Raw genomic sequence first — 23129 nt, 5'->3', positions numbered from 1 at the left:
TTAACTAACTATATGGCACAATGATATCCCAACGACCCGGTTTCACTGGGTGGGTGTCAGGGGCAAAACCCTTACCTGGATCACATCATGTTTATGGGATCGTTCCCGAGTGGTATCCCTTCCACCATACTCATACGATTCTAGGACACTTGAGCATGGAATATCCAGATTGATCTGACCCGACCACACAGACATTTTATTTTGTCTTGATGATTCAACTAACAATCCCTGTAAAATTTTCAAACTTGTCTCAGCCAAGTAATCTCCTGGATCAATAGAAATGTTCTTAAAATCAACACAGAGAAAACTAAAACGTTTGTCAATAGGTTAGCAGGATACACTTTTGTCCAACAGTAGGTGACTGCAGAATCTAGTGACGCCCCTTATCCCAATAACCGAGGTTAGCAAACCTAGGAATCCGGTTTGACAACAAACTCTTCTTAACTACAAAGATAAGCGAAATTTCTTCTTCCAATTTCTACCAACTCCATCTTTTGAGGAAAATGATTCATCTCTTGCCTGCAACATCCCGACAGGCACATGTCAATATCCTATCAAGCCTTGATTAATGCAAAACACACTGCCGCAGACACCCAGTCTACTTGACATCCAAACTTTAGCAGATCCAAAACACCGCAGTGCAACTTATCTTCATTCTCCCATGGGTTTCATATATATATAACCCTACATGGTCACCATTCATTGGCTACCCATCTCTACATGTATGTTAGTTAAGTCTCTCTCTCTGGTTCATTATACCTAACATGACCAAGGTCCTATCATCATTCCAAATTTTCACGCTACTCCCTCACCCACATTCCCAGATCATCGTCAATGGTATGCCGTCATCCCCAAAGCTCGTCTTTCTGAGTTTGGAGGACGCTCCCAGCATCTGGCGGACAGCCATTGTCACACACTGTCCCACCCATTATGCCAGATACAACTCATCTTGCATTTAGGAAATCCCTCAAAACGTGGCTTTTTTTCTACCTAATTTCACCTCCCTTTTCCTTTCTGTTTCTACCAGAACTCCTTCAGCTCCCATATACACTTCAGGGTGCTCATTGCACTCTATTAATCCACAGATTATTATAGAATGTATCATTGCTTCGGCAGGCTACCACCGCAGCCTAAGTTCATTTTGTCTGTAAATCTACTTATCCTTCACTCCCCTCCCATTTATCGACATACGTCACAGGGGTTGAGGAGAACCAAACAAAATGCATCGCCTCTCATTCTAAGAGAGTTAAATGGACGATGAGTGAGTGCAAATAACCTTATCGCAAGGAGAGGGTGGATGAAGTATTTCTGCAGGACGTGGGGGTCAATTTGGTTTTGCTGGGGAACTACCTGGGCAGGATGATCTGATTTTGAAATCCAAAGACGAGGTCAATCATAAATAGATCTCCTGAGTTTATGGTATTTTTTTATTTTTTTACATTTCCATTTCTATCTGTATTCCTCCATATTTATTTTTTGCTCATTTTATCAGTATTCATCCATATTTATTTTGCACTTAGTATAAAAAATGAAGAAGCATTGGATATATTTTCATATTTATTTAACCAACAAACGTTTACTCATGTTTGAATGTTCAATGGGTTTTGGCCAGTTACAGTACAATACAGTCAGTGGAAACTATTTGCATTGTACAACAGCTTAAACCACTGTACTGCTGCAGTTATTTAAGCTCCATTAAGAAATCTTTTTAACTTTTTTAACTCTCCTACCTGTCAGTCTGCACAGCTATTATCTTAGCGCTCATGATTGACACTAGTGAGAACCGTCCAAAATAAAACCTATTTTCCATATTTTTACACATTGAAAATTGCATATAGACAGGAAAATAGATTATTTTCTGTCTGCATTTAGTGTAAAAAACAATAAGACCGCAAAACTGGAGGCCTTATTCATAAACATAGAAATAGGACTACACCTTCCCATCAACCGTGGGGCACAGAAGGGCTTCATTGACAGCACTCACCAAAATATAAAACACAGATGATGAGCCAGCGTGCCAATGAAAGGGCCGAGCCCATGAGTTCTAGACCTGTTCTAGAGTCACGCTCTGATGGTTCTTTTTTGCAGCATGAAAGTGTAGAGGGGAGAAAGGTTGTTAAGAAACAATCAATTATCCAGTAATCTTCTTATTGCATATAATAATTCACAAGCAACTACTTTAGGGTAATTTGTTTATTAAAAAGCCAAAAATAACTGGACATAAAAACACCTCAAGATGAGAGCATAGAAATACAACGGAATTAGCATGAAACCAAATCTGCGCATCCGATTAAGTTGGTGCAGCATAAACAACACACTTAGTTCAAGCAGTAGGATACAGAAAATCAGGAAGCATGAGTCCAAATATCCCTGCATCGAGGGTTGGTGAGTGAAAGCCTTAAATCTATCCCTACCCTAACCCTAAGGTGACATCCCTACTTAAGAATTTTCAGGAAGAATAAAGGTGCCAGGCTGTGGAGTCTCCCTAAGAAGGTTCTCCACGATCAATGGGTCAAGTAGCGTAAAGCTACCAAGACGGAGCTGGTTCGAAGATGCTCTCTTCTCTTCGGGAAAGAAAGAAGTGGCGCACTATCCTGAATCCCAACAACCAGTTATCCACAGGTAGCACTCCCATGGTGCTCTTTGAAACACGCCATCTGCTCAGGGTAACATCCTAAAGGTATTTTTCCACGATGTCGACGGTGTACCTTCCTTGCTACATTTTGTCCTTGGTTCTCAGGCCTTCTCCTGTGTGAAACACAACGACCTTCCTTTATCGACTCAAGCCAAACTTCTTCTCTCCTTGCCTAGCTAATAAAAAAAAAAACATTATTCTATTTAACAAGAGCGCTTCTTCACCTGCAACACAAAACGTGAGAAAGAACAGATTCCACAACACATGACATTCAAACTGTAAATTCTAAAGCAGGAGTTTTCAGGGACTTGCATTTCAGGCCTTGAATTGCGGCTAACAGAAGAATGCACCATGAAGGCTTGACAATTCACATAATATTAATGCAATTTCATCTAATACATTTACCTACTTAATTAATAAGTACATTTAGAACACAAATAATTATCAGTTGCACACGACAAGTTCTGCATGTTAATTTTTTCTGCTAGTTACATTTATTTCCTACGTTGATTCTCCATGCTACTTGTCAATGGCCCAAAATACGCCATGTATTCATGTTAATACATTTCACAATTCTAACACTTCATGTTAATACAATGAATAATTATATGCGAGTACGCTCTACAAGTGATTATGCTGTACCCCTACAAATGAAATGAAATTTCCACTCTATCACCAAGTAACAAGCATCATTATTGCATTTAGATAAGGTCACCGCATTCCCACATGGATTTAAGATTCTCACGCAAATTCATGGCACTCTGAAATTAGCTGAGCAAATGTATCTGACCCTTTGGGGCCAGCACTGGTACTTGTGTGTGACAGCTGAGATTTAGAATGGCATTCTTGTACACTCCATTTAGTCTACTGCTCTGCTTAGCGAGAGGCACTCTCTTTGCACTGTAATGTTTGTTTGTTATTTGTGCTGGTGGCCCACTTCCTCTGGTACCTCGGACTCCATCACCTAATTTGGAGGAAGCAAACTGCTGAGGAGAGCAGGGTGATATATATCCCTCTGTCCCTCCAAACCACAGGATGTCCGCCTTGCCCCAGGGCCTCAGTGCCCCGCACCACAGAGGCGGCTGCCAGGAAAAGGATTATTGTTTAATTCAGTCATGTCTTCATCGGGGGCAGGGTGCCCGCTGGTACCCAGAGTCAGCTCTGCCTGCTGAGTCTAGGATTCTGGTATGACAAAGTTGACACTAGGAGCCAGATTTACTAGCATTTCATACAACATAGTAAGGCAACTTGCTGCGCTGCGTTGCATGAAGGGAGAGAGCAGAAATTCACCATATTTACCAAAATGAGGGGCATATCTGCTGCTTCCTTGTACTGGCACACTGTGTGCTGCGTAGCACCAATGCAGGCACCCTAACACAACGCAGCAAGGAAGCCTGTGTTACGAGCAGGATTGTTTTTGTGCAAGATGGTGCACACTTCTGCACAAAACAATCCTTAGAGGCATATACACAGAAAAAAGAAGCAACAAGGAGCAATAAAGATATTTCTCTTCATTACATCTGGGAGGCGTACCATTTGGACGAATTCCCAGGATTGCTACTCTTTGTAAATCTAGGAATGCTCCAAAATCCATGAGTGGATACCTGGGAATGCCCACACTCCAGCCATGGAACGTCGGCCTGCCGCAAGGTAACGCGAGGCATCGAAATGCGCTGCGTTGCGTTACCTTTGATTTACTAAACCACACAGGGCCACGCAAGGTGGGTTTGCTTGGCTTAGTAAACCCAGTTAAGGGGTTGCGCGGTGCAAGGGCAGCACACGCTCTTAGTAAATCTGGCCCCAAGTGTCAGTCGGAGGGTGAGCATAGCTGCTTTGCTGCGCGGCAAGAAGCGTGAACATCATTTCCGTTCTTGAAGCATGCACATCGCCATCGCACAGGCAGCAGGTCTAGAAAGCAAGCAGCTGGTAAACGCAAACATCGTCCCATAGGCCCCTTTGCGCAAGCAGCCACAGCCCTGTAGTCTTCAATGTCCTCCAGCCTGGTCGTGCATTGTACAGGGATGTTTTAAGGAATGGACAGAATGGGCTCTGGCCCGAGACCCCCGTCCCTCTAGGGGCCCCATCACTAAGCTTTCAGGACAGTCCCAGACAGTGGCCTGGCAAAAAATGATGGGGACCCCTGCATAATACGTCAAGGGGCTCCCAGGTCTCAAATATCTCATAAATATTCAAAGGTTTTGCACTGAATTGGAGCCCCCTAAAGGACTGGGGCCCCTTAAAGGTTTGGGGGCCATCGAAGAGGGTTGTCAATGATCAGACCATAGTTACTGAGGGCTTGAATGAGCTGAAAATGGATAAAAACAATACGTGTTTTCCGAGCAGGGGCCCCCAAATTATGTTGGGCCCGGGATCCCCAAAATCGTTAATATGTCCCTAGATTGTATTCTGGCAGGGGGTGTGCTCACCTAAGCAACTGAAAGAGTGTGGCCCAGAATAAAGCCCCGCGTCCCCCATAACAAGGTAAAATATCGAGGAACCTCTCATACTTTCCCAGGTTCAAACCTGCGCGCCATTTTGGTGCAGCATTTGCGAATGTCATATAAAATATTTTCATACAAGAGAACACGTCTTTTTTGGATATGGCAATGCCAGAAGTGTAAAATGATCCTCGAAAGTATGTTGCCCTCTGTGAGCTGTTTTCTTGGGCAACAGGACTGCTGTGTAACTCTCAACAGATGTTCATCGCGGTCTGCATGCCCTCTTCTCAATATCCGAGTGTGTCTTACAGACTGATTCGTTTTAGTTTCTGTCGGCTGGGGCGCTTGCAGTAAACCTGAGTTTTAATGCCGTGATATCCTAGTGAGGTAGCTCGGTAGTTTGAACCCCTGATGCCTAGAGCTGTTCATAATCTGAGGGGTACAGGGTAAAATCCTGGAAGGGCCTACTCCGCCTTTCATCCTTCCGACCAGTAGTGAACGTGTGCTATTCCTAGTCAGTTGCCTTTTTGCACCGATATGAAAAGCTTGACTCTGACCTTTAATAACATAAGGCATTCTGGCAACTGTAGTTTTGCGTCATTTTAATTGCACTTTCAAGGTACGAGATTCCAGTCGTTTTGCTAATAATAACATATTGATGTTTGCTGCTTCTATGATTTGCAAAAGCAAACAAAACAACAATTTGCTATATTTGAGAGTCATGTCTGTGTGTTTGCGTGTGTTAATGCGTGCTTAGGGACGAAGCCCAGGATATAATTGGCTGGTCCCATGCCTTGGGCAACTGACACCTTCAGACGGTCCTTGCTTTTAATCCAAGATCATTTGAAATTCTGTCTGTTTTAAGGCAACTTCTAAACCATTATATGACACAAAGTTTGAGATTTCTGATATCTTATTTCATGGACATAATTGGTTGGTGCCTTTTGCTATAAAGTGTCACTAAAAGTGTCACTCGTATGGTGTTAAAACGCACACATAAGCACACTGAAAACTCTGAAATGTCACACATAAGCAATCTGAAAACTTGTCAATTATGGAAGAGCCACTAAGGGGAATCAAATGCAACCCTTAGACACGGTGTCATCTGTTTACCCTCTATCTGACCAAAGGCCAGCCCTAGGCAGCACTGTGTCTTACCTCCTCCCGTGACATGCATTCCCTTCCAATTAACTGATTTGCAGCAATATTTAATTCTCTTCGACGTCACCAAGCACTCTGGCCAATCACCATCTGAGCCGCATCACACACGCAGAGACAATCACATCTCAGGCCTAATGACAGCATTCATGGACCATTCGTATACAGAGAGACTCGTCTCATGACGTCTATATGATCAACATTCGTTCTCTCTTCTCAGCCAATCGAAGACCTCAGCCCCTGCAGCCTATGCATTCATTCTTCCTGGTCTTGTAGAAGGATTTCCTCCTCACATGGTCCAAGTGTCATACCGTCATCTACAGCACTGGGAATTTGGTGGCTCCTGCTAGACAGAAAATGCATGGGGGCCTTGGATCCATTAGGTGGCGCTGAAGCATCATTTACAGGCATTATGGATCTTGCAGTTCCATGCAATATCAAAAGCATGGCATGGCGTGTCATTTCAGTTCATGTCATGCCGTGCTAGGCAGATTTGTAGGTCACACTATACCCCGGGGAGGCTATCCAGGAGCGCAGCAGCTGCGAGTCTAACTACACCTTGTGCCTAGCGGGGGTACTCGAAAAGCAAGGTCTTCAGCTTCTTGTGGAATTAAAAAAAAAGGAGGGGGAGGCTCTCATTTTTTGCAGCTCGTCGGTCCACGCTTCAGGAGTGTTGTAGTAGAATATTCCTCGGGATCTGGTTTTCCATATGTGTGGGTCGGGATGTGTGCAGGCAGGAGTACGGACGAGTGGAGGAGCCTTTGTGAAAGCAGATGCACTTGTTGGGGTATTGTAATTGTATTTATATAGCGCTTACTGCCCCTGACGGGGTGTCGAAGCGCTTTTCGGTCAGTAGCATGCTACTCCGGAACCCAAAAGGATTAGTGGTGGATTAGTATAGGGAAATGTGAGTATAGTATAAGTATAGGGAGGTACAAGTTAATTTTAGCGGAGGACATGCGAGTTTGTTAGTTGGACAGACTAGAGTAATGGGGGTATGGAAGAGGGAAGGAAACTAGAAGTGTTAATTGGGAGATCTTAGTAGTAAGTCGAGGTCTGGGATGAGTAAAGGAGAGATGGAGGAAGGAAGAGCCTGTAGAAAGGGATTAGGGAGAAAGAGAATCAGAGTAGAAATATGAAGTTTGGGATGAGTCAAAGGAGAGATGAAAGAGGCTGAATTTAGTAGGGTTGTTTGGGAGATCATAGTAAACCGATGTATGGGGTGAGCCAGGAGGTGTAGGTTTTTTTTGATGGTCATAGTAGTAGAAAGGGTTTAGGATGAGACAGAGTGAAGATAGATGATACATCGATAGAGGTGTAGGGTGATGGTAGGACAGAGTTAAGCTTTTGAGAGAGTAATTTTTTTTCCAGTACACTAAAATAAATATATAGATACATGATACATGATTATATAGTAAGGGAATATGTGTGTAAGGAATAAAATATATCAAGATTTGTCTGTTTTGTTTTTGTAGAGTAGTCTGTAAATATTGTTGTGGTTTTCTGTGAAAGACTTGTGTGTGCAGTACTGCTGGTGAGTGGTATTTGAATAGTACAGGGGTGGTGATGTGTTTTGGTGAAGAGTATGTGCGTGTAAGGGGATAGACAAGAGTTATCAGTGTTTGTGTTAGATTTGATCACTGGAATAGGAAATGCAAGCAGTGGAGTGGCGCGTACGGATTGTATGGTTGTAATTGGTAAAAAGAGGAGGCAGGTGTTGAGGGATGGTGTGATGGAAGGCTGAGTATAGGTTTTGTCATGATAATAGCAGAAGTAGAGGATAGGGCTGGTGCAATGATAATCTAAAGCCATGGAACCATCCATCACTGGAGACATTAGAGATGCGATGAAAGGATAATAAAAATGATCAACCAATGAAAATGCCTCAGAGTGTACGACGTCTACTGAAGTTACACTCACCTCTTATGATCGTTTCTTCAAAGCAAAGATTCCCTCTTTGGATTCCACCAAGAATCCAATTAGGTCTTCGGAAATGGGCTGTACAAGAATTCATATAAAAAACACATTAAGACTGATTTCAGTGATATAGGCTAACAGATGTTCCACTCGCTCGAGAAGCAAAAAATTAGACGTAGACATAAAGGATCGATCAAGATGGAATTAATACCTGAGACCCCTATTTGCTATAGGAACTCTTAGAAATTGTGTTTAATCAGGTTGCACTACTGTATTACTGCCACACTAAAACCATTTCACCTGAGGCGGAAGGCCGGGAGTAGGCTGAGCTTGCAATCATTTTTAAAATTAGTGTGTGTTTATTTTAAGAAACCTACCTGATTGGATCTTGACTCGCTTGGGGTCACACGCTCCTACTGTCACCGTGCAGCGGATCTAGCGCCGACACGGGACCTTGCGCTTACACAGAACACCCCGCCGCCATCACCGGCGAGGCCGCTGGCCACGCCCCTTTCGAGGCCACGCCCCACCTTACCGTCCTCCGTCACATATAAAAATGTGCAACTTCAGGAAGCGCAGCGGACGAGCGCAGCGGGCGCGCCTAAGGCAAGCCCGTCTGCGCCCGTCCGCGACGGGCCGGGACTAGGGGCTACGACCCCTGGTATTACACTCTCTGGTCTACCTCATACTTACTCTAGGGAGGCTCTCCTTAGCCTCAGGCCATCACAGTGCTCTCACTGTACTACTATGAATCCTCATTGTGTTCCTTTAACCTGCCCGGTTTGCTTTCTCTCCCTTACATCCTTCCCCTCCCTAACCAACATAGCCTCATCTGATTTTCCGCCATCACGCCCAAAACCTGCATCTATAGACTTGCCTCAGACTCGGACGCTGATCAGCTTAAACTGTAGATCATTAGTCAAACATAAGAGAGAGATCTTTGATCTACTCGTCTCGGTGGAACCCGTAGCCTTATTCCTCACTGAGACATGGCTAAAAGACTACTCTGGCCCGGATATTGCTGCTGCTCTCCCTGACAATTACACTTATGTTGGTAAAAACAGATTAATGAAGGATGGTGGAGGGATAGCCATAATTTATATTAGACTGTACTCCTGCAAATGGGAAGACTTTGAACTACCTAACAGCGAAGCCGGTCTTTTCAAACTTTCGCTATCTCCCAACTTTACTCTCTCTGGGATGCTCACTTATCGCCCTCCTTGGCCCAGCGAGTTCCTGGGCCGCCACCTTTCCTGAGTACGTAGCACCTTTAATTCAGTATTCGGCAAACTTTTCAATTATTGGTGATCTGAACCTGCACTTGAATGATCTTTCCTGCTCCATCGGCAGCAATCTTTTACAGGACTTGGCTGCTCTAAATATTATTTTACATAATTCTGGTCCTACTCATGAAGCAGGGAACCTGCTGGACCCCATTCTTTCTAATTTAGAAACCATTATATGTGAGGTTCCTTTACCTATTGTATGGTCTGACCACTATATGGTGACTTTCTCTGTTACCATTGGCTGTCCACCGAACACCCTCTCTAATTCTACAGAATCTAGACTATCCAGAAACTGGAACAAATTGGACTTTAAGAAACTCAACTCCTGTCTTGAGAATTCTAGACCTTTCACGGAAGTCACTAGTATTGACGCGGCTGATGCTGTTAATGCCTGGCTTGCACATGCTGCCGATGCCTGCATACCGCAGCGCATGCAAAAACACAACCTTCACCACCCACCTGCGCCCTGGTTTACAGCTGCTTTAAAAAAAGAAAAAAACATCTGCAAAAACCTCGAGCGCAAATGGCGCATAAAATATGATCTGTGTTCCAAGCAAATTTACAAAGCTGCCTTAACTAAATATCACTCTCTATGCAAAACTGCAAAAGTTGAACATGTCAACCTAACTATCCTTGAGGCACAAAATCGTCCTAAAGCACTTTTTAAGGTAGTACAAAAACTTTCGGGTGCACTGTGTCAGCCCAAACCATCTTGTCTAGATACTGCACAGTGCAAATCTCTGGCTGAATTTTTTATCGCCAAAATTGATACCATTTATTCTGATTTTGAAAAACTTGCCCCTCCTCCTTCTCTGTCTCACCTACCAGCCCCAATCACATCTTCTGATCGAGTGACTTTAGAGGATAGGTCCCTCACCCCTGCACAGCAGACCCCCCCACAGTATCTAACCTTACGACCTCCTGTGATTCAGGGGTCCCACGGGATACCTGTCCTCCTGCATCACAGTTGATCGACACATGGGATCCTCTTAACATCAATACTCTCTCTGATATTATCAGTAAAATCAAATCCGGCTCCCCATTGGATCCTTTTCCCCCTCAAATATAAAAAATGCTGGACAATTCGTCCCTTGAACTCATTATGGATCTTCTTAACTCCTCCCTCAGAGAAGCTACAGTACCCTCTGCATGGAAACATGCGATGATAGTGCCTCTGCTAAAAAAGGCCAATGCTGACCCTAGCATTCCATCTAACTTCCGTCCTATTTCACTTCTCCCAGTTTTCTCAAAAATTATGGAAAAGCACATCAACTCTCAACTCTCTTCCCATGTTGAATCCAGGGGAATTTTACATCCATCCCAATCCGGTTTTAGGTCAGGTTTCTCGACGGAATCTACTCTAATGGGGGGTCTCTGAAAACATACAATGCCGAGTGGATAGGGGGGAAACCGTGGCTCTCATTTTGCTTGATTTGAGTGCCGCATTTGACACGGTTTCCCACCCCATTCTTATCAATGCCCTTAGATCATCTGGCATCACCGGCTCAGCCCTCAACAGGTTTGTTAGTTTTTTATCAGACCGTACCTTCCAAGTCTTCTCTTCCTCATCAGCTTCCCAAACCTATAAATCGGCGTACGGTGTTCCGCAAGGTTCCATCTTGAGCCCCTTGCTCTTTAATTTGTATGTCAGACCTTTGGCTACTATTGCGGAGTAAGCTGGGCTCACTATTTACTCGTACGCCGATGATACCCAGGTCATCTACTCTCTTTCTACGGGTTCTCACTCCTCCCCCTCTTCCCTCTGCTCAGGACTCAGTAACATCGCAGCTTGGATGTATGATAACAAACTGAAACTGAAGGGGGGGAAAACAGAGCTTCTTCTGTTTGGCCATAATACCACCTTATGGGGACCCCAACACTGGCCTTCTCAAATGGGCACTCTACCTATTCCATCTAAAACAGCACGCAACCTTGGCGTCATTTTTGACGACCAGTTATCTGTGAAAAACCACGTGGTTAAGACTTCCTCCACCTGCATCACTATCATTAAGTGGTTGCGTAAGATCATCTGGATGCTCCCCCAGGATACTCAGAAAACCGTGGTCCAGGCCTTAATCACCTCTAGACTGGACTACGGGAACATTCTTCTCCTGGGAGCTTGCAAAGAGGTGATTCGTAAATTACAGACAGTCCAGAATATGGCAGCGCGACTGCTCTGTAAACTCCCCAATACATCCCCTACCTCCAACTCTCTACGCACTCTGCACTGGCTCCGCATTGAAAGCCGTACAAAATTTAAGACCCTTTGCTTCATGTACAGAATAAATGCTGGCCTGGCCCCACCCTATCTTAACTCCTTGGTACAGCACTACTGTCCCCCCCGCACTCTGCGATCATCTAATCAGCATTTGTTCTCGGTTCCTAGAATCAAAAGATCCAGAATGGGTGGCCGCTCCTTCACCTGGCTGGCCCCCTCACTCTGGAATTCCCTTCCTCTCCGGTTGCGAACCGAACCCTGCTACCTTAAGTTTCGCAGACAGGTAAAAAATTGGTTATTCAATATGTAACAGCCTTCCTTTCTGACTCTCCCCCTCTCACTTGGTTTTTAGCGCCGGGAAACCTACGGGTAGCTGAGCGCTTTACAAACTTAAATATAATAATAATAAGGTCATGTTCGAGCAAGTGAAGAAACCAATGCAGCAGATAGGGCTTAACTATTTTACCTGACTGGTGGGAACTGACCATGCTCTAGTACGTGCAACAATTACAATTGGATTTGTCTAAGATCACACAATCTGGTCATGCAGGGAAGCAGGCATTCATCACAGGGTGTTGGATTTATTTGTGCAATTGAAATGAAATACCAGTATTTGTAAAGCGCACAGCTACCAACGAAGTGGTGTCCCTGCACTGGGGGCCCTCGAGAAGATTAAGTAAGCTATTGCCCAGAGTCACATGGTGCTGGGCTAACTCACCACCGATTCAGCAACTAAACGGCAATCCCCCTCTTCTGTTTTGCATCAGTTTAATGTTTTGTCATTAATTCTTGGTGTATCAAATTGTCGTATCCTTCACACAAGACTCTTCAGAATCAGAATGATGCATAAAGGGGTCCACCTCCTGTTAGCCCCAACTCTGAGAATAATCACACACACAGGGTGAGCAGGCGAGGGAAAAGGTAGTGGGAATAGGAACAGCAGGGAATTGAACCTGTAGGGAACAAGAAAATACACATTAGCAATGTGCCTTAAATACTACTCTCAATGTGTCTCTCTATGTATACAATGTATACCTTAAGAAACAAGGCAAACCAAACTTCTGGGATTTCCACAAAACACGGCAAGTCCTAAAATAACTTATTCCCTGCTGAGGCCTGTAAGTACAAGAACAAGAAGAATCCATCCTTCCCTACCTCCAAACACCCACAAACAACAACACCTATAATGTTGAAAGATAGGTTGGACCAATAATCACACATACCTTAGACACCATCAAAATAGAGCAAAGAAAAAACCTTTTAAGGAATTTCTTCTGTACAATGGATAATCTGAGTTTAAAATAGAGTCTCGTAATTCTCCCCTAATCTTCACGTTCACCTTTGAACGCTAATCCAAGAGGAGGTACACTTCCAAGTGTGTTCAACATCAATGTTAAGGCAAAAACAAATGTTATCAAATAAGCATAATATATCTAAAAAATGAACAATTGTATATGTATATACACATATACATATTCTTGAAGGAGGTACACAATGGCAATGATCTAGCCCGCAGCTACTCTGTTATTGACTATTTGCCTGGCTGTATCAGAGGTGGGAATATGGAACAGCGGTTAAGGAGATTGGAGTCATGCCACATCTTCAATTTAAATAGTTAAATACCAGTTGGTTTAAATATTGAAGAGGAACTATATGTACATCTGTAATACCTCCCTGCCCCTGTAACTATATAGCAATCTGTCAATCTGCATTGAAGACGTATGTCTTTTGATTTTATCCAGTTATGCTCAACTGTTAGTTGTGTGCCTTCACTTTTTTTTTTTTTTTGATGCAGTAATTTGTGTGTCAATAAGTTTGAGACACTATGGTTTGCTTTCAGTAAAACACTATTGTACATATTTTTAATGATACAAAACTATAATGCACTGATTTGGACATGTGCTTCTGGGCAGAATGAATTAACAATCAATAATTTAAGGATTGTCAATAGCATATATATTATTTTATTTCTAATGGGTTTGATCATGATGAAATCGTTGACACCACACGTGGGCATAATTGTTATGACATACATGGAAATAATGCTCATGAAATGTTATGACTTTGTATAATCATGGCGGAAATAAAATCATGTAAAAATGATCTTTTGGATTTGACACTTAGCGTATCGTGCTCAAAAGCAGTGCGCAACACTGTGCTTACTGCTTTGCATTTAGCTCTATGTTTAATTTGTCATTTATATGAGCTGACATTTGTGTGATGACCCACATTGTGGTTTTATTATTTGTTTTGAATTAATGAGAGAGGCACTATTCTAGTTGCATACTGCAAAGTATTTCTTCTATGTTGAGCACTTTGATGCATCACACTATCTATATTGGAAACAACATGTTATTCATAGTGCGAACAAGGCCGAGTAAATGGCTGAAACGCATTGTGCAGCGGTAACGCAATAAAAAGATTGTTGGAATACAGAATACAGATGCCCTGCTGTGTCGGTGCATTTTTTTGGATCTGAAATTGGCATTGGAGATATATATTACCTACTGGCGGTCGCCAGTAGGTAGTTATAGTTAGAATGTATCTTCCATAGGAAAAGCGTTTTTTGATTTGCCAATCTCTTTGGCGCCGTTTGATGAATCTCGCGAAATTTTCAAAACTAATGGGGCACTCCGGTCAGCTCCTGTCTTCAGAGTTTCGAGATGATTCGTCAAGTGGGGGGGGCGAGAAAAAAGGGGGGTCCAAAACGCGTTTTCTCCATGTTAATTTCCATAGGAATTTTGAAACAGGTTACAACCCGAACTGCTCAACGGAATTACAACAAATTTGGCAAAAAAATAGGTCTTGATCCAGAAAGCAATCTTTTTTTTTAAATGGTGTAAATCCGTTCAGTAGTTCCTGACAAATTAAAAAAAGAAAAATATTGATATCTGAGCACAGAGGATGGTTCGCAAACCCTCCCGGGCATGAGCTTAACTCTGATTGGCTGCCAACACTCCAAACCAGGAAGTGTTGGCAGCAGAAAAAGGGTGGAAAAAAGGATAAAAAGAAGAAAAAGGGGCAGGGTAGAAACACCCTGACCCCCCAGGCGTGCTCAGGGGGTCCCCCCCCAAAATATTTTGTAATAAATTCAGCTGAATTCGCGCTGAGTCGCCGGCGCTTCATTTGGTAAAAAGCTCCCGGGTGGGCCAGGTCCCTGGAGCAATACTATTTCTGGTGTGGGGGCCTGTGGGAGCCCCCACACCCTAGGGACCGCCACCTCCCCGGGGCTTTATGATTCATGAGCGGGGCACGCGGCCCACTCGCAGCCCCAGGGACTGCCACCTCCCCGGGGCATAACTAAAATAAGGATGGGAGCCTTGCAGGCCCCCTCAAGCCCCGGGGACCAACACCTCCCCGAGGCTTTCATGAAATTAGGGTTGGGGGCCTTGTGGGCCCCCCAAGCCCTGGGAACCGCCACCTCCCTGGTGCTATAACTAATAATTAGTGTGGGGGGGCTCAAGACCCCCCCACACTGCCCCAAGGACCACCACCTCCCCGGGGCACTAAATATTCACATTCAGGGGTCTGTTATGGACCCCGGGCCCCGGGGACGGGGACCACCACCTCCCCAGGGCTTTAGAAATGAAGGGAGGGGGGCCACGCAGCCCCCCTCCTGGAGCCCTTCATGGCCCTGGGGACCGACACCCCCCAGGGCCAGCTCCTGCAATGTCCCGGGGTGCCCCCCCGGGGACATTGCTGTTTGCTATGGCAGGGCGGGAGCATACAAACTCTGCTTTGTTTTTTGGAAGCGAGAGCAGGAAACCTGCTATCGCTTCCAGAACCCCAAGCAGATTGCTTTTGCACAAGAGGAGCTGCATGTCAGCAGCTCCCCTAGTTCAAAAGCAATGCCGGCTCCCGCAGAAGGCGGGGAGCCGGTGGGACTGTGGGGGCATTGGGGCTCCCCCCACAGACCCCTCAAATAAATGGAAAAAAAAGACTGCCCATGCCCCGGGGGATGGGATCCTCGGGCCGAAATTGGCCTTGGGAGGGGTGCTACGCTGCTCCCTTCCCGTTTTTTAAAAAATTTATAAAAAGGGGTCAGGCCCTGTGGGATGGGGTCCCCAGGGCCCAAAAATTTTTAAAGAAGGGGGGCCACACAGCCCCCTTCTAAAAAACAAATATAAAAAAGAAAAGCCGGCATCTCGCCAGAGGCCCCGCCCCCACCCTGCACCACTCTGCAAACGCACCCCCTGGCGCGTTGTAAGTTGGGGAATTAATTCCCCTTGAATACTGAGGGTCCCTGGGGGACAACTAGGCCACCAGGCACCTCCATCATGCTCAACAGAGCTACGTTGCAGTGCGGTGGTCCTAGGCCATGCCCCTTTTTACACCACTCTGCAAACACGCCTCTTGGTGCACTGCTGGTGGGGCAATGAGGTCCTCTTGTGTCCTCAGGACCTCAGGACACAAGTGGACTTCATTCTCCGAGCAGCAGTGCGCCAGAAGCCGCCGTCTGTAGAGTGGTGAAGAAAAGGGGCATGGCCTGTGTCCACCTCTCAGCAATCCCACTGTGTGAGGCTTACTGGAGGTGAGAGGTAGGCTAGCTGGCCCCTAAAGGAACCCCAGCAGCGAAGGGGACTTCAATCCCCATTCAACAGCGCACCAGGGAGCGCATTTGCACAGTGGTGGGCAAAGGGGTTGTGGCCTGCTATAAGAACTTAGCAATCCTGCTGTGTAGGACTTACTGGAGGTAATAGGAGGGGTAGTTGGCCCCCAGGGATGTCCTTGAGGGCCAACTCCCCCTCCTGTTACCTCCAGTAAGTCCCACACAGTGGAATTGCTAAGACGTCTTCGAAAGGCCATGCCACTTTTTCTCCACTACTCTGCAAACGCGCCTCCTGGCAGACTACGGGATGGGGGATAAAGTCCAATTTTCTCCTGAGAGACTTTGGGGGCCAAGAAGCCCTCCTGATACTTCCTGTAAGTCCTACTCAGCGGAATTCATGAGCTCTGGTTGGCTGGCCCAGCACCCTTTCTCCACCACTCTGCAAATGCGACTACTAGTTAAAGAAGCATCTTTCTGCACCTCTGACTTAGACGTAATTTTAATCCCCATGCCCTATTATATACCTGGCCTTACAGGGGAGGTCATGCCAATCACAGGGGTACCCCAACCCATAGTGTACCCTAGTGTATGTAGGTGTTTTCACTGTATTCTAAGTGTCTTTTAGCATAGCACTGGCTCCAGGCCTGGTTAGTCAGAGTCAGTTACCACCAGTACCAGTCAGCAAAAAGTTGGGGGCACAGGATGACTTTGCAATAAGGCCTCTTTTTGCACCTCTGTTGGTTTTTTCTGTACCTTTCTTTGTCCTTCTGTACTTCTGTTGCCTCTTTCTGCATTTCTCTTGCTTCTTTCTGCGCCTTTCTTCCTCTTTCTGCACATGTCCTACCTCTGTAGGCATAGTTAGAAATTAGCATTTAAAAAAACCCTATGAAATTCACTGAAAAAAACATAGGTTTAAGGGACGTTATAGTTAGAAATTAGCATTTAAAAAACCTTTGAAATTCACTGAAAAAAACATAGGTTTCAGGGACGTTATAGTTAGAAATGATCATTTAAAAAACCTTTGAAATTCACTGAAAAAACCACAGGTTTCAGGGACGTTATAGGTAGTTTGACATTTACCCATACAAAACCAGAGAAATTCAGCCATTATAGTTAGTTCAGCTAACTATAACTCGCGCCCCCGCAATGCACTGCTGATGACGTCACATATTACATCATTCATGACATGGTCAGTGACATCACTGATGACATCACTGATGACATCTCAAATGACATCACTGATGACATCATCTACGTGATAATCTGATGCACCTCCTCACACCCTAATATAACCTTTGATACACCCACTCTAAAATATAGACTACCATTTTCGAAACCATAGACACACCAATACCAGTTACTACATACCCACTCACTGATTCCTAGGTCTACACACACATCCACTTATTCACACATACAGTCACTCATACATCTAGTCACTCATCAATACAGCACTATCATATGCACTCATACACCTATACAGATACTCACACAATGCCACTCACCCATAGAGTTACTCACACACGTAGTCAGTCATGCAAAGAATCAATCACACTCCCATTTACCCACCTATACAGTTATACACACACCACCTCACTTATTTATACATATACTAACACATATGTAGGAGAGTAGGATCTGCTTCTTATAGTTACCCCACTTTTTGCTGATGTTTCACTGTTTTTCGACTTTAGTCTGGCTGTGCCTCTGCTATCCAGGGCCCCAGCCTAGCTGCATCCTCTCTAAAATGATTGCATGTACTTTAGGTACACTCCAGATTAGATTCTGGTGTACCCTCATAAGTCCCTAGTATATGGTATACTATGTACCCAGGGCATAGGTACCCCAGAGGCCTACCAGGGGCTGCATCATGTATTGTGCCACCCCTGGGAAGCCATTTAAAATGACACAACAGGTCTGCTACAGCAGCCTGTATAAGGTGGTGTATACATCCCTTACTGAGATATAGGTTCCCTATATCTCTCCATATCACTGCACATATAAACCTATCAGTCACCCCTATGGCAGGCCTTATCAATCCTGAGGCAGGGTGCTGGATTTTATGTGAGAGGGTGCCCATACATGAGCAGAGCCCCTCTGCAGCCTTCAGAACCTTTATTCCTGGGTTGTTTGTGATGCAGCCAGACCATATACTCTTAAGTGCATTATAACCTCGCGGTAAATGCTAACTTTGAAATGGCTGCACAGAAATATGTAGTGTTCATGTAGAATCACACCTCCACACCAGTAACTAGTGTGGGAGATATGATTCCACCCTACTAGAGGGAGAAATATGACAGCACCGGTATACCCTGTACCAGCTTTGCAAGCCCTGGCATCACAAAATGGATGCTGCCAGCCAAAGACACGAGTCTGCCCTCCTGCTGCTGGACAAAACACCAGCAGGGGAGGCCTGGACAATAGGTTTCCTGTCACAGGGAGGTGTGACCACCTCCTAGACGGGCTTTAGTGTATTGGGGCTGGGTGGGTGCACTCCAAGAGTGCTTTGAAGACTGCACTGGGGGCACATTTGGTGTCCCTGTGCATAGTCCAGCTCAAACCGGTTTCAGGGGCTACCAGCCCCTGCTCTGACGCAAAACTGGACAAAGGATATGGGTATAGCCACCCCTCTGTCCAGACCCTCCCATAGGTTGGTCCCCAGAGTTTGTCCCACCCCTTCCATGGGTTTAAAGTAGGAACCCCTGACTACAGGAATTTTAATTTACCTGGACGAAACTCTGCTAAAGGAGTTACTTCCCTGCAAGGCAGGCACCAAAGACGCAACTGTCCGGTTGGCAACTACACAGCTCCTGAAGGACTCCAAAGCTTTTGCAACGCAGGAGGTGGGTTTCCCAGTTTCCCCGAATCGAATCCGTGCTTTCAGCAAACCTGAGATCCAAAGCCCTTGTGGGAACCGTGCAACCCGAACCCCTGGACACCGCGACCATTTGCAGCAACATATGCTTTTTGGTGACCCCTAAGGCTGTGCTTTGGGCTACTTGTAGTCCAGACCCCGAGCACTGATTCCACTGAAAAATACTGGCCTACACTCCTTGAGTGACCCGTGGGCTGGTATTGAGTGATTCCTCTCGAGGTCCCTTCGCGATCCCTTGTCCGTCGACTTGTGGGTCCCTGAGAAGGGTACTTTAACTTTCAATGGGCTTTCCTGGTTGCTCCAGACGTCCACTGACTCTCTATTGCTTGGGGAGTCCACAGGACCGTGCTGGTCCACACCAAAGCCATTTTCTCTCACCGCGTGGGTTGCCGTTGCCAAGGTTTGTTGGTCTCCAATCCGGCACCGACCCCCCAGCACTCAACATCCTTCGTGGGACAGCTCACCTGCGGACTGTGGTCATCATCGACGCCTCTTGGTCCCCGTGGCAGTGGAGTCAAGCTTCACCTCTTTGCACCTGAAGCACCCGACATCGGTGTGCATTTGTCTAGCGTGCCCCTGGTCACTGGCAAGTGACCCAGACTCTGTCCCCTCTGCTTTCAGGTTCTTCACATCTTTGATCCAGGCTTGGATCACCCCGGACACTTCTCCTTTCCCCGGCAGCAGCACTTTGCAGCACATCGCCATTGAAATCAACGACGATTCCCGACACCATTTGACACCTATGCACCCGGCTTCCCTGGGTGAGGTAACACGAGTACTCCGGGGCTCCCGTGGGTGCTGGCCCTAGAACCCTCTAAGTCTAAAGGGGTTTGCTCAAAGCCTCTCCTAAGTGTCCTTATTCTTTAAAATTTCAACCGCGACTTTCCTATTGAATTGTACGGGGCTCCCGGCTGTCTTCTCATACTGCACACGTCCCCCATGGGTCTCCTGTGTCACTGCCTTCGGTGGTTCCTTGGGGTCCCAGCAATTCTACGTGCTCTAGGCACTGTGTCTAGTCAAGTTGTGGTTCTTATACCACTTTCTTAATATATGGTTTGGTCTCCCCCTGGGGCCCATTGTATATTGTGCTATTTACTGTCGTTTAATAACTGTATGATAGTGTGCCTTGCTCTCTAATCTCATAAAGAGATTAGTAGAGAGTGTTTAGAAATAAATACATATGCAGTTATAATCTGGTAAAGCAAGCTGCTTTACAGTCCTTCAAGACTTAGCCTGCAGGCTGCTCTCCATAGCTACCACTAGGATAGCTTTCAATAAAGGTTGTCTTAAACCTAATCATCGATAAGGGTTGTTTGGACTGGTGCAAGGTGCCCACTAAAACTAGTGGACAGCCAATACCAGGGCAACTTCTCACATTGGTGGCAGCTGTGGGATTCAAGCTTGCTATTGCTTTACCAGATAATCTCATTGAGTGACTAACTGAAAACCACTATAGGTACATAGGTACATATAAATCAAGTTTAGAATAACAGTAAGTTCTGCTGAACTTAGAGTTGTGTGTCAAGGGTTTAGCACACCCTTTCTACAACTCTAGAGAGTTTAGTAGTTCCCAATAGGTTAGGTAGGTGCAACACCTCACAACACTAGTATGTCTTCAAGGGCAGTAGCCAGTGGCTCCTTGCTGAACAGGTATGACCACCTCTCATTTAAAAAATTAAGAAATATGTGTGCATCCAGAAAATTGAAGACAGGGAAGAACCCCAGGACTCAACGCCTCATAGAGGATTTGCTTTTAGATGACCTCAGAAAACCCTAGGGTCTGATGAGGCAGGCAAGTTGGGTGGGGCAGCAGAAGATGATAGGCTTGGAAGTGAAAACATCCAGGACTCTGAAGCTGGCCAGGAGGATCAAGAGGATTCTAACCTGGAAAATCCAATCTTTCCTGAAGATGAGGATGAGGGAGAAGGCATTAATGGCCCTCTCTTTACCCCACCTGGAAGGGTTAACAGTGTGCCAAGAAGATCAAGATTTCCTTCTCTGGAGTCTAATCATTCTGGTACATCTGTAGGGACCTCTGTTTCAAATAGGACCACTACCTCTCATAGGAGGGTGTCATCTTATGACAGGAAGTGCAGACTGCTTGACTTTGAGAGAGCAAAGCTCAGAATAAAACAAAGAGCAGCTGGCCCTAGACAGGGAATCCCTGGAGCTCCAGAGAGCTTAAAAAAGATTGGGGCTAGAGCCCCATGGTGCAGCAATAGTGTCCCCAGAGGTAGAGATCATACTCATGACCATAGGAACCTGAACAAGATTGTCCCTCCCTACCAGAGTGGGGATGACATCCACACATGGATAACTGCTCTAGAGAGGGCCTGTAAAGTACAGAGGGTCCCTCAGGAGCAGTGGGCAGCAATCATGTGGATCTCCTTTGTAGACAAAGGTAGAGACAAGCTCCTCACTGTTAGAGAAGAGGATGCTGATAATTACAAAGTCTTGAAGAATGCACTGATTGATGGGTTTGGCCTAACCACTGAACAATACAGGTTAAAGTTCAGAGATACCCAAAAGGCACAGACTCAAGACTGGGTCGACTTTGTAGATTGTGCTACTAAGGCTCTGGAGGGCTGGTTGCTTGGCAGTAAGGTGTGTGATTTTAAAGGATTGTACAACTTAATTATGAGGGATCAGATCCTTAATAATTGTCAAAATCAGCTGTTGCATCAGTACCTGGTAGACTCCGATCTGACCTCTCCCCAAGAATTGGGCCAGAACCAGAGTGAGGCAGAAGATTCAGAACCAAGGTGGTGACTCCAAGAAGCAAGATTCCAAAAAATCTGATACGGGTGGGGAAAAGGGTAAAGACCAGAAGTCTTCTCAAGGGCCCCAAAAATCGGCATCTGGTGGGGAGTCCCAATCTGAGAAAGGAAAAGGCCAAAAGAAACCATGGTGTAAAATCTGTAAACAGAAAACCCATTGGACAAGTGATTGTCCCAAGTCCACGGACTAAACTCCAGCCACTATTGCCCCTAAGGCAACTGTTGCCCCTAGTTCAGCTCAAAGTGGTGGTACTCAGTATAAGAGTGTAGTAGGGTTAACCCTGGGTTCTGAGGTGGACTCTGGCCTAGTCAGAGTTCCAACTCAGGCTGTACTGATCTGTGATGGAGGCATGGACATGTCCTTCTTTGTCAGTCCCAGTAATCTGGGCAAATACAGACAGCAGCCTTTAATCAATGGAAGAGAGGCCTTGGCATTCAGGGACACAGGAGCAAGTGTGTCGCAATGGTGACAAAAGATCTTGTGGCTTCTGAGCAAATCATACTTGGTGAGATGTACCAAGTGACCAATGCTAGCAATGTCGGGGCAGACCATTCCTTGGCAGTTGTTAATTTCGCCTGGAGAGGGGTAACTGGCCTTAAGAAGGTTGTGGTAAGTGTAGACCTTCCTGTTGAATGCTTGCTTGGCAATGATTTAAAAACTTCTGATTGGGCTGAAGTGGAATTTAGGACCCATGAAGAAATGTTGGGAATCCCTCCACATGTGTTTGCTGTGATCAGGTCACAGGCCAAATTGTCAAAAGCTGAACAGGCCCTGGATCCTGGAAGAATGGACCAGGCACCTTCCAAGAAAAGGAGCAGTAGGGATAAGTCAGGGTCTTCCTCCCTGACTCAGAAAGCAGATCAGTCTCTTGAGGGAGATTATCTCAGTCCTGAAGAAGGAAATGTCCCAGATGAGCTTGAGCCTGATCAGGTTGAGTTCTTGGGGACAGGGGGCAGATCTGAGTCAGGAGCAGCTGAGCTGCCCTTCTCTTGAACCCCTCGGACAGCAGGCTGCTGATGAGGCTGCTGGGAATACTAGTGGAACCCATAAGATCTATTGGGATGATGGACTCCTATAATCCGAGAGTAGAGACCCCAAGCCTGGAGCCACCAGGAGGTTGGTTATACCTGTGAAGTTTAGGGGCTTCCTATTAACACTAGCCAATGATATTCCCTTAGCAGGCCACCTTGGCCAAAACAAGACCTGGGACAGAATTGTCCCTCACTTTCATTGGCCCCACATGTCTGAAGACACCAGAGAAGTTTTGTCGCTCCT

The 23129-nt window shown here is 45.6% G+C and overlaps 1 long non-coding RNA gene across 1 annotated transcript in view; it reads right to left on the bottom strand.

The window, feature by feature from the left end:
- Positions 1–2259: 2259 nt before the first annotated feature.
- The window catches only part of LOC146829576 (uncharacterized), a 182099-nt gene continuing 161229 nt past the window's right edge, over positions 2260–23129 (bottom strand). The window contains exon 3 of the long non-coding RNA XR_014962012.1: positions 2260–2811. This is a non-coding gene — a long non-coding RNA (uncharacterized LOC146829576). The remainder of the gene's footprint in view (positions 2812–23129) is intronic.

This window comes from Triturus cristatus, chromosome 5_2 (genome assembly GCF_964204655.1).
Source record: "Triturus cristatus chromosome 5_2, aTriCri1.1, whole genome shotgun sequence".
Taxonomy (NCBI): domain Eukaryota; kingdom Metazoa; phylum Chordata; class Amphibia; order Caudata; family Salamandridae; genus Triturus; species Triturus cristatus.
The sequence above is the reverse complement of the archived record's forward strand: the minus strand, read 5'-3'. Positions and strand labels throughout refer to the sequence as shown.